Raw genomic sequence first — 10,559 nt, forward strand, 5'->3', positions numbered from 1 at the left:
GTGTTATTGTTTTTGAGATAGCTGGCTTAATCCTCACTATGTAGACCAGGCTGACCCTAAAACTCAGAGTCACTGTCTTGACTCTAGAGTGCTAAGATTAAAGGCTTGTGCCCCACTTTTATGGAAAGTGAACTTTAAAGGAAAACTTGGGCATCTTCTGAAGAAACAGCTCCACATTTGAAGTAAGAGTGGGTAAGAGTGACAAACTTGGTCACAGGAGAAGGGTACCTCTTTCCTAAGTTTCCAATCTCTATGGCCTCATAGAGATTTGGATGCTATGAGCACAACTTGAATTAAACATTCAGTACAAATTCTTCAATGTAATGGACAGAGCTATTCTGTAGTAGTTGTGTAGAATAGAATGTAGAAATGAGACCTTGGGAGACTTCTGTTGCAAGGAGCTGAGTTACCTTGGCACTTTGCTCTGAATCCTCATCACCAGACAGGAGTCAGCATCACTCCCAAGATTATGTCTCGGTGTTGGTACCTAGTTTCACAAACAGTAGATTGCTCAAAGGCAGCAGAGCCCAGAATGAGGGGCATGCAACGCAGTGCAAACTGAACAATTAGGGAGCCTTGGAGAATGCCTATGGGAGGCATCTATCCTTTACATATGTAAACAAGAGCTCAGTGAAATATACTTTGACCTATTTTACCCAAAGCCTAAAAATGTGGGAGCCTAGCACACACGAGTGAGACAGGAGGGTCTCGAGGGCTTGCTAACTAACCAGTTTAGCCTCTTCAATAAGCTCCAGGCCAGGGAGAAAACCTGTCTGAAAAAATAAGACACCCAATGTCACCCTCTAGCCTCCTTAGGCACACACATGCATGTGGACACATACATGCATGTGTGCATATATACATATATATATATGCATACATGCATACATACATAAAATATATACAACAAAGAATTTTAAAGATATATAAAAAGTAATGGCTTGTAGTAATAACTAAAGAGACACATTAGAAGTGATCTTAACTATCACTGAGGTCTTAAAGAGGCAAAACAGATTCAAGAAGCACTATCACCACGGCCTTGTCACACCCTTCTTCACTAAGAGCCTCTTTGGGAGATTCCATTCTGCAGCATCTACTTAATGAGAGCTTTTGACTGACAGGTCACTTGTAAACTGCAGAACTCCTTGGAGGGAGTCATCAGTGCCCCCAGGCTTTCTGGAGGCATTTAACTAGCCACCTGGAGAATTCTATCCCTAGGCAATTATTCCACGGTAAGCAAGAAAAGATTGCCCAACTTTTCACCCGCGGTCAAATTCACCAGTCAATAAATGTATCAGATGAGCTATGCAGCCACAGGTCCGTGAAGAATAAAAGCTTGCCAGCAGTGTGGTTTATGCCTATAGTCCAAGCACTCAGAAGACTGAGGCAGGAGGATTGCTGAAAGATCAAGGCCAATGTAGACTGTTCTGAGAGAAAGGGAGGAAAAAGAGAGATGGGGAGACACAGGGAGGGAAGAAGGAAGAAGGAAGGAAAGGTTAGGATAATTCAGTTGGCACAGTATTGACATGCAAGCATGGAGACATGAATTCAATCTCTAACAACCACATTAAAAAACAGGGCAGGAAGTATCTGGAAAGATGGCTCAGAGCTTAAAATCACCTGCTGCTCTAAAATCATCCCACAACCTACATGGGGGCTCAAAACTCTAGTTCCATGAGACCTAGCACCTCCACATTCATGTAAGAGCCCCCCCAGGGATCTTATGTGAGTGCAGTGCACATACATAAACACACATACATGCACACACACACACAGAGAGAGAGAAATAAATTTTAAAAAATTAAGCTGGGTAAGGTCATACATGCCTAAGAACCCACTGCTGGGGAGGTAGAGACAGAAGAATCCCTGGGGTTTGTAGCCAGCGAGGCTAGACAAATTTCTAAGCTCCAGGTTCAGAGAGAACCTTTGTCTCAAGAAATAAGGTGGAGCCCAGCCTGGTCTACAGAGCAAGTTCCAGGACAGGCAGGCAAGGAGAAACACTGTCTCAAAAAAAAAAAAAAAAAAAAAAAAGAAACATAGACAGACAGACCGACATAGGAAGAAATAAGGTGGAAAGCAATTGAGAAAGACAGCCAGCATTGACTGTGTGTACAGACATACACATAACAAGAAAGATGGAATTAAAGGAAGGGGAAAAGGTAGAGGGAACTGCCCTCCCCCCACTACACCAGACAGCACGTCAATCACTACTCTAGACAGAGGTCTACTATGAGCGTTCCTCAGAATCTCAACTGTAAAACTGACCTGTTCAATATTCATTGGTAACAACCATGCACACATACTCATACTGTCCATCACTAATGAATGTCAGCGTCCACTGCATGGCATACTCTCTCTTAAGGATGATTTTAAGCTGCTTTCCTGAAAATGCCATTATACTTCCAACAAGATGGCTTGTGCTGTTTTAGGTGCTGCTTACAATTCTTCTTCCCTAACTTTGATCTGGGCTGCGTTCCCTCGATAGCTGGGTCATGAGGCTGTGTCTCAGCTACCTTTACTAAGCCTTATTTTCTTCAATAAAATAGGCAGGAAAAACCTACTCATTTTAGATGAAATAACAAATGTGTTGTATTTGGAGGAGCATCTGACACACACACATCGTGTGCCAAACTAATAGTGTTTTTTATTGGTTGGTTTGTTTTGCCTTTTAGAGACAGGGTCTCAAGTAGCCCAGACAGGCCTCACACTTGCTATATAGCTGAAATTTTAACTCCTCATCCTCCTGCCTCGACCTCCCAAGTGCGGGGATATAAGCAAGCTCCACCAAGCCCAACAACATCTCTCTTTTCAAGATAAATCTTGCTTCTTCATAGTCAAGGTGAGTATGATAGATTCTAAGGATTACATATAAGAAATTGGCCAGCCCCGTAGAGTACAAGAAAGAGGCATAAACTAATCCTGCCTTAGATTTTATCTGAAGCCAGTTACCTCCCAGCCTAAGATGAGTATGGCTTGTGCTTGTCCCTATGCCTCGTTTCCCTCAGCCCTCTGTGTATCCCTCCTCACACCTGCAATACTTTTCCCCAACCAATGAAGCAGCATCCTCTAAGCTAGCAGAGAGCAGAGAGGGCTCCTAATTCCCCACCCCAACCTCACAGCTACCCACAGTCCCCTCCTCGGTGACTAACCCATACAAAGAAGGATGTCTCTGAGGCAGCTTCATATAGAAGCCTAATTTTAATGTCAGGAATCAAGATGAAGCTGGGCTGGGTAGGCTTATCTGAGTTCCAACCCTTACTAGACCATTCACCACCTATAGATGTTATAAACAGTGTTTAAAGATAAACAAAGAAGAAGCACATTAAGCAGTCATCCTCCTGCCTGCTCAAGGACTCAGGTAGGCTGAGACAGGCTTGCTGCCTGTCACCAGGTTTCACCAAAGAGAAAAAAAGAATGGTGCAGGCCGAGACTCATGATTTGTTGCTGTTGTTGATACATTGCACAAATCCTTTAATCTCCAGCAGTCCGCTGTATCTTCTCTGTTCTCAGAATGACTACAATGTTACACAACCTTGGTCGGGGTGGGGAATGTGTGTACTGGTTAGTTTTTGTCAGTTTAACTCTGCCTAGGGTTATCTGGGAAAAACAACGTCAATTGAGAAAATGCCTCCATCAGATTGGCCTGTGGCAAGTTTATGGGACATTTTCCTGGTTAGTGATTGATGTACGAGGGCCCAGCCCACTGTGAGTAATGCCATCACTGAGCAGCTCATCTTGAAAAGTTTAAGAAAGGTGACAGAATGTGAGTCTGTAAAACAAGCCAGTAGTTCAATCATCCTCATCTATACAGCAAATTCAAGGCTAGCCTGAACTATGTGAGACTCTGCCTCAAAATAAATAAATAAGCAAGCAAACAAATAAACAAGATCAATGAAGAAACATCAGAGTCTGGGGAGAGGGCTTAGTGGTTGAAAGCACTTGCTGCTCTTTGTAGAGGACCTAGGTTCAGTTCCCAGCACCCACACGACAGATCAAAACTCTCCGTGATTCCAGTCCCAGGAGGATCTAATGCCCTCTTCTGGCCTCCACAGGAACCAAACATGAATTATGGCAAACATGAAAAGCAGCAAAACACTCACACACATAAAAATAATTTACAAAAACAACCAACATCAAGTATAGTTAGATGATTATGTCTGACTCCATTGTCAGAGGGATATTGCTGTGGATACAGAGGTGCAGGCCTGCAATCTCAGTACTCAACAGGCTACAGCAGAAGATCATGAGTTCAAAGCTAGCCAGGACTGCAGACGTTTTTCTCAATAACTAACCCAAAAACATGAGGGTTTTTTTTTCTTTCTTAGGTATCTATTTTTGAATGTTAGTGTTTCATTCATGGCTTTCAAAGCCTTTTCCCAGTTCAGTAACACTTGCTGAGGTAAAATGGTACTGTCACTCTGCACATAAAGGATTCTGTTTTGTTTGCTTCAGGGTCAAATGACTTAGGTCATGGTGAATTTTAATAAAGAGAAGACTGATTTTAAAAACTACCTCCTGCCAGGAACAGTGGGGAGAGAAGTTAACCATTATAAGATAACAGTTCTGCTGCAAATGATATCACCGATAGAGAAGTTATTGGTTAACTGAGCCCAGCTTCCAGCATTAATGGCAAGGATGACCTTAATAAGCTATGCCGTACTGTGCCATTCATAGCCTGGGGATCCTCAGTCAGCAGACCAGCGTTCGAAGAGGCATTACAAAGGCCAGGTATCTATTTGCACGTGTCTGTTCCTAACTTAACGGTAAACAGTAGCAGATCCTACAATCGTAAAATATGCCGCTGTTCAACTCATCGGCTTTCAAACCCACTAGATAGTTCATTGGCTTTTCAAAGGAGACAATCGTACCCATTGGACTGGATTTGGAAGCCACATGTTCAACCCGAGATACTGCCTGACGGTAGGACTCTTGCACAAAACCATCAGTTTAATCCTCAGTACCACAGAAAGAAAAGAAAAAACACGTCTTACAGCATCTCTGTTAGTAAATGTAAAGGTTTTTAAGGATGTTCAAATCGATTTTGAAAGAGAAAAAGGACCAGTCAAGTTGCTACCAGGAATTGACTCAAGGCAGAAAGAGGAGGAAGGAACAAATCATGCACAGTCTTAGCACAACATTAAATCTAAACTCAGGATGTGTCGCGCACATGAAGCCTTACCCATTAACTTGCTAACTGCCTTGGCAAAGCAATGGTCATGACGTGGTTATATTACATATGCAAACTAGAGTGTAGTCCCCTGTCCAAGCTGTCACCACACCATCTAGATATGAACATGCTCAGTAAAGCATACGGGTTTTTTGTATGTGTGTGTGATGCTGGGAATTGAACCCTGGCCTTATACAGGCTAGGTAGGCAGTTTACCACTGAGCTGCATCAACAGTCCTGCTACCACATATACAAACTCTGACTGACTTAAAACTTTATTAGCTGGCACTTAGAAAGTATACATATCTATGGGATACAGTGGTGTATTCAGTTGTTTATGCAAGATCCAGTGTGTAGCAGATTCGAGTAACTGGCATATACATTGTCTCAGCACTGACCATGTCTTCATATGGGAGCACTGAAACCCCTGTTTGCTTTTTGAAATAAACAATTGCTGTCAATCATAGTTTGCCTAATGAATTATACATTGTTAAAAACATCCCTCCAAATTAAATGCATTCTTGTACTCATTGGTGATTTCATTTTGAAGGTGAATTGTAAAGGATGCCCCTCAATTGGTAGAATGCTTGCTGAGTACGCATAAGCCCTCTATCTGCAGCACTGAATAAACCCTGGTGTGATGGCACATGACTATAAATAATTCCAGCCTTAAGAAGTGGAGACAGAAACATCAGAAGTTCAAGGTTATCCTTGGCTACAGACATTTTTAGACTGGTTTGAGCTACATGAGACCCTATTTTTTTTTTTAAGGTTAAAAACAAAAAACTTGATTTTTAAGATTACCTCATGAAAGCCTACAAGGTAAAGACACTTGACACACAGCCTCAGGATCTGAATTTGATCCCTGGAACCCGCTTAAAAACAAAAGTGACCGTGCACATGTATAATCTCAGCAGTCCTACAGTAAGAGGAGAGGTGAGGTAGGAGAATTGTTTCAAAGCCAAAGCCAGCAAGACTAAGGTATGCAGCAAGGCAAAGACAAACAAGAAAGACCCTGACAGAACAGAGCAGAGAGAGAAAACCAACTCCCAAAAGTTGTCTTCTTACCTCCACGTGGACACATCACACAGCACACAAATAAGAACAATAAAAATAATTTTAAAAAACTTTTAACAAATAAATACAACAAGGAACAGTGCGCCCCCTTGTGGCCAAACTCTTCAAACATTGCAGGGTGGTTTTCCTGATCTTGGAACTTCCGAGCCCCAGAGAAACCAGATTACTGTAAATGTTTAATTTAAACCGCAAAATGACTCAAGAAGCTGGACTTTCACATTTTAGAAAACAAACACAAATAATATATACAAGTCAAAATGCATTTCAGAGGGCTAGAGAGGTGATTCAGTGGTTAAGAGCATTTATGGATTGGATCTATGTTAGTGGCTCACTATCATCAATAACTCCAGTTCTAGGACAGCCAATGCTCTTGTCTGACCTTTGGGAATGCCAGGCGTGCATGTGGTCTGTGAATATACATTCAAGTAAAACATTCATACACATAAGTGAATACATATAATATATATTTATAGATTATATGTTGTATTATAACATACTATATAATATTATATGTTATATAATATAAATATAAGCAAATACAAAATGCATTTTGAGTTAAAAACATTTAAAAGGTAAAATTTAATAGTGGTAGGATCTGGCACTATTAGTTTTGTAAATCTTATTTATTTATATTGTCAAACATATAAATGCATTATTCACAATAGCCAGAAAAGTGAGCCAGCCTTGATGCCTATCAATGGATGAGTTGATAAAGGAAATGTGGTGAACATATACAATGGAATTTTATGCTGCAGTGAAGAAAAATAAAATCATGACCTCTGCAGTAAAATGGCTGAAACTGGAAATCATTTCATTAAGTGAAATAAGCCAGACTCAAAACGACAAATACTGCATGTCTTCTCCCATCCACGAAACCGAGATTTAATACTGAATGTGTGTTTATGTATTATAAATTATACATTTATGTACTTGTTGGTTCATGAAGCTGTAAAGGGCCTCATGAGAGGAGAGGGAGATGTGAAAGGAGCTGGGAAAGGGGTAATGAGTAGGAAGCAAAAGAGGGATGGACTGAGTGAAGAGAGAGAATCAGCTTGGGGGAGGGGAACCAAAATGGCAGGAGGGAGAAAAGCAGAGGAGAGTACAGAGACACACAGGAATGAAGAGCATGTATGCTTAGCCTAAAATATTAATTTTAAAATTAAAAACACAGCAACTGAACAAATATGATTCACTGCAATATTTCTACACGTGCATGCAATGTGAGCTTTGAAGTCTTGATTTTTTTCCTTCAGTTTTTTTCCCTTTTATTGACCATGGATTTTTTTTCTCATATAATACATCCCGGTTATAGTTTCCTCTCCTTCTACTCCTCCCAGACACTCCTCCTCCATGCTGTGACGAGAACAAGGCAGTCCCTACCAGAAACCAAACCGACTGAACGAACCACTTGATCTTGGACTTCCAGCCTCAAAAGTTAGGGACTAAATAAACCGCTTTTTACCCATAAAGTTCCTAGTGCGGTGGAGCCCCAGGCAGATGAGCATGCTGAAAGGGCCGTAGCTCCACTGCTGCAGAACGCAGTGAAAGGGAAACAGCCACCTCAATGGGTCCCAAGAATCCAGGGATTGTCCACCTCTGAAAAGAGGGAAACACTGTATGGGAGAATGTCCAACTCTCTCAAAGGAGCCCTCAGTTTCAATGACAGCTGCCCAGGATGATGAAAGCCGGGAGGGCTTCCTGGTGGAGGACCCCTCAAAGTAAAGATGGAGATGAAAGAGCCCTGGGCAATTTTTAACGTGGTGTGTAAAATGTTAATTTTATTTGGCTGGAAGCTTTGTCCTCTAACATAGTCTGTAGCTCATGATCCCTTTCTAAATAAAACTGTACAGAAAACTGTTGAACTTGAGAGAATGGGGTCTGAGCTTAGCAGCTTAGAGGAGGTACCAGATAGGATATGAGGTCGTAAGTCTAGAAGCTGACCTGTTGTTCAACCCCACCTTGTGGCTGAATTCAGCAGTGTAGAGGGGGCTAGATAGGATACAAGGTAAGATGGATCCCCTCTGCAGGGCAGCAACTATGAACTAGCAAATTAATTTTTTTCCCAGATAAGGCTAGCCTTGACCTCACTATGTAGCTGAGGTTGTCCTTGACTCCAGTTGTTCAGCTTCCATTTCCCATGGGCTTAGGTTGTAGGCATATTCCACCACACCCAGCTTTGATTTTTTTTTTTCAGATAGAATACTATAGTTGATTTTCTGCTTGGTTGGGTTTTGTTTTGTTTTGTTGCAGATTACCTAATATGCTGTTTGTCCGTTTTCTTCCTTAATTCACAGTGACTTTTTCATTACCTTTTCTTTCGACAACTTTGTGGTGGAGAAAGGTCCTAGATTCGGTGCTAATTCTAGGACTGGATATAGTGATCTAATGTGTGCTTTTCTGTTCATTCAGTCTTGAGTCCTGAGTAACAACATCCCTTCTTCAGATAACCAAGAATGATAATCCTCCAAGCCCCAAACTCAGCCCTCCTTATGTCCGTCCACCCAAGATTTGATAGGTTGAGACCTCTAGTCCTCGTACAGGCAGGAGCTATACCCCTGGTCAGCCTTAAGAAGCCTCAGCAAATGGACCATCTTCCTTCATTCGTTCTTGAGGAATTCAAGTCCTGGAGGCAGAAGTTAAAGCTGTGAGGATAGGGGGTGGTAACTAACGGAGTTTGAGAGGAACTCCTCCACTCAACCATTATCTGGAAATTAAGGAAATCTCAGAAACAGGATTACAACCTTGTTTGTCATTAAACATGTTTTGACTTCCCCTTGACTGGTGTCAAGACTTCCTTAACCTTTTTGACCTTTGCTTTCATCTGCTCAGCCTATTGATCTATTGATCTAACGCCACCACACTGTGATTCCTTTTCCTAAAGAAAAGCTTCTAAAGAAGCATACTGAAGCTTTGTCACTTAATCTTTTAAACCTTTTGGGCCCTGTAACTCCAAAAGCCACCAATGTTGAATATCAGCTATTGTTTTATTTTGTTTGTCTAAGACAGTCTCAGGTCCCTGTGCTGGGCTGACACTCAGTGTGTAGCTAAAAATAGCCTCGATCGCTGATTCTCCTGCTTTCTCAATAAAAAAGGCTGCAAAAACAGCTCCTGTAACAATACTTAAATGTGACTCTCTTTTGGGAAGCCTCACTCAACATAGTCCTGGTTGGCCTGGAACTGGCTCCATAGACCAGGTTGACCTTGAACTCACAGAGATTTTTCTGCCTCTGCCTCCTAAGAGCTAGGACTAAAGGCATGCTTCTCCATGCCATGCTTGTTCTGCATTTTTGTTTGTTGGTTGGTAAACTTATGCTAGGGCTAGATTCAAATCATCATACAGCCAGTGGAGAATGACCTTGAGTTTCTGATTCTACTCCTACTTCCCGAGTGCTGGGCAGACACTTGCCTGACGTGTACAAGGTGTTCTGTTCAATGTCCTAACAATGCTTTAAAAATTAAATAAACATAAATCAGATTATTAACTTGTCCCTCTTTATTTCCTTGCTCACAATCCCCCAATGGCTCTCATTCTTTTCAGTTTAAACTCCAACTCCTTGACATTAATTACAAGACCATGTGTTTGAACAGCTGCCAGCATTTGCCTAATGTTTATCAAAGGTCATGTCATGGTGGTGGTGGTGGGGAGCATGATGTGTTTTTTAAATAGTTATTTTCTCGAATGAGTATTTCCTGGCACACATTTTTTTCAAAGATTTAGCACATTAAAGTTCTAGTAAAATGAAACTTCTATCATGTACTTTTTGTACACTCGAGGCTCTTCCTGATAGCAATGGGTAAAGTACTTCTAGCCCTCTAGTGTCCAAGCCAAACATCCATGGTCTCTTCTGGAACCCCTCCTTTTGTCCACTGCTTCCCACTATTCTACTCAATCCTTGATGTCCCACAAGATAAGATGGTTCAACGTTCCCATAGCGCCATGTTCATATATTAATGAAGAGAATTCTGAAACTCTTGTCTGTCTTTAGTATTGTGATGTAGACAACAAATCTATTGACACATTTTTATTTTCTTTGTGGGACGGAGTGAAGGGTGTAGAGACTGATCTCAAGTAGTGCAGGCTAGCTTTACACTCTAGCTAAGAATGACCTTGAATTCTCCAGGGATTACAGGCATGCGCCAGCACTCTGCTCGGTTCGGTTTTTCCTTGTTCTATACCAAAAGCGTAACACACTGTTCCTTCTAAGTGAGTTTTAACACATTATGCATAAATAAAAATTAGTTGATTTACGAATAATGGTAACTTCTCCAAATTGCACATATGGAGAGAGAGAGAGAGAGAGAGAGAGGGAGGGAT

The sequence above is a fragment of the Grammomys surdaster genome, unplaced genomic scaffold (genome assembly GCF_004785775.1).
Source record: "Grammomys surdaster isolate TR1022 unplaced genomic scaffold, NIH_TR_1.0 267, whole genome shotgun sequence".
NCBI classification, from domain to species: domain Eukaryota; kingdom Metazoa; phylum Chordata; class Mammalia; order Rodentia; family Muridae; genus Grammomys; species Grammomys surdaster.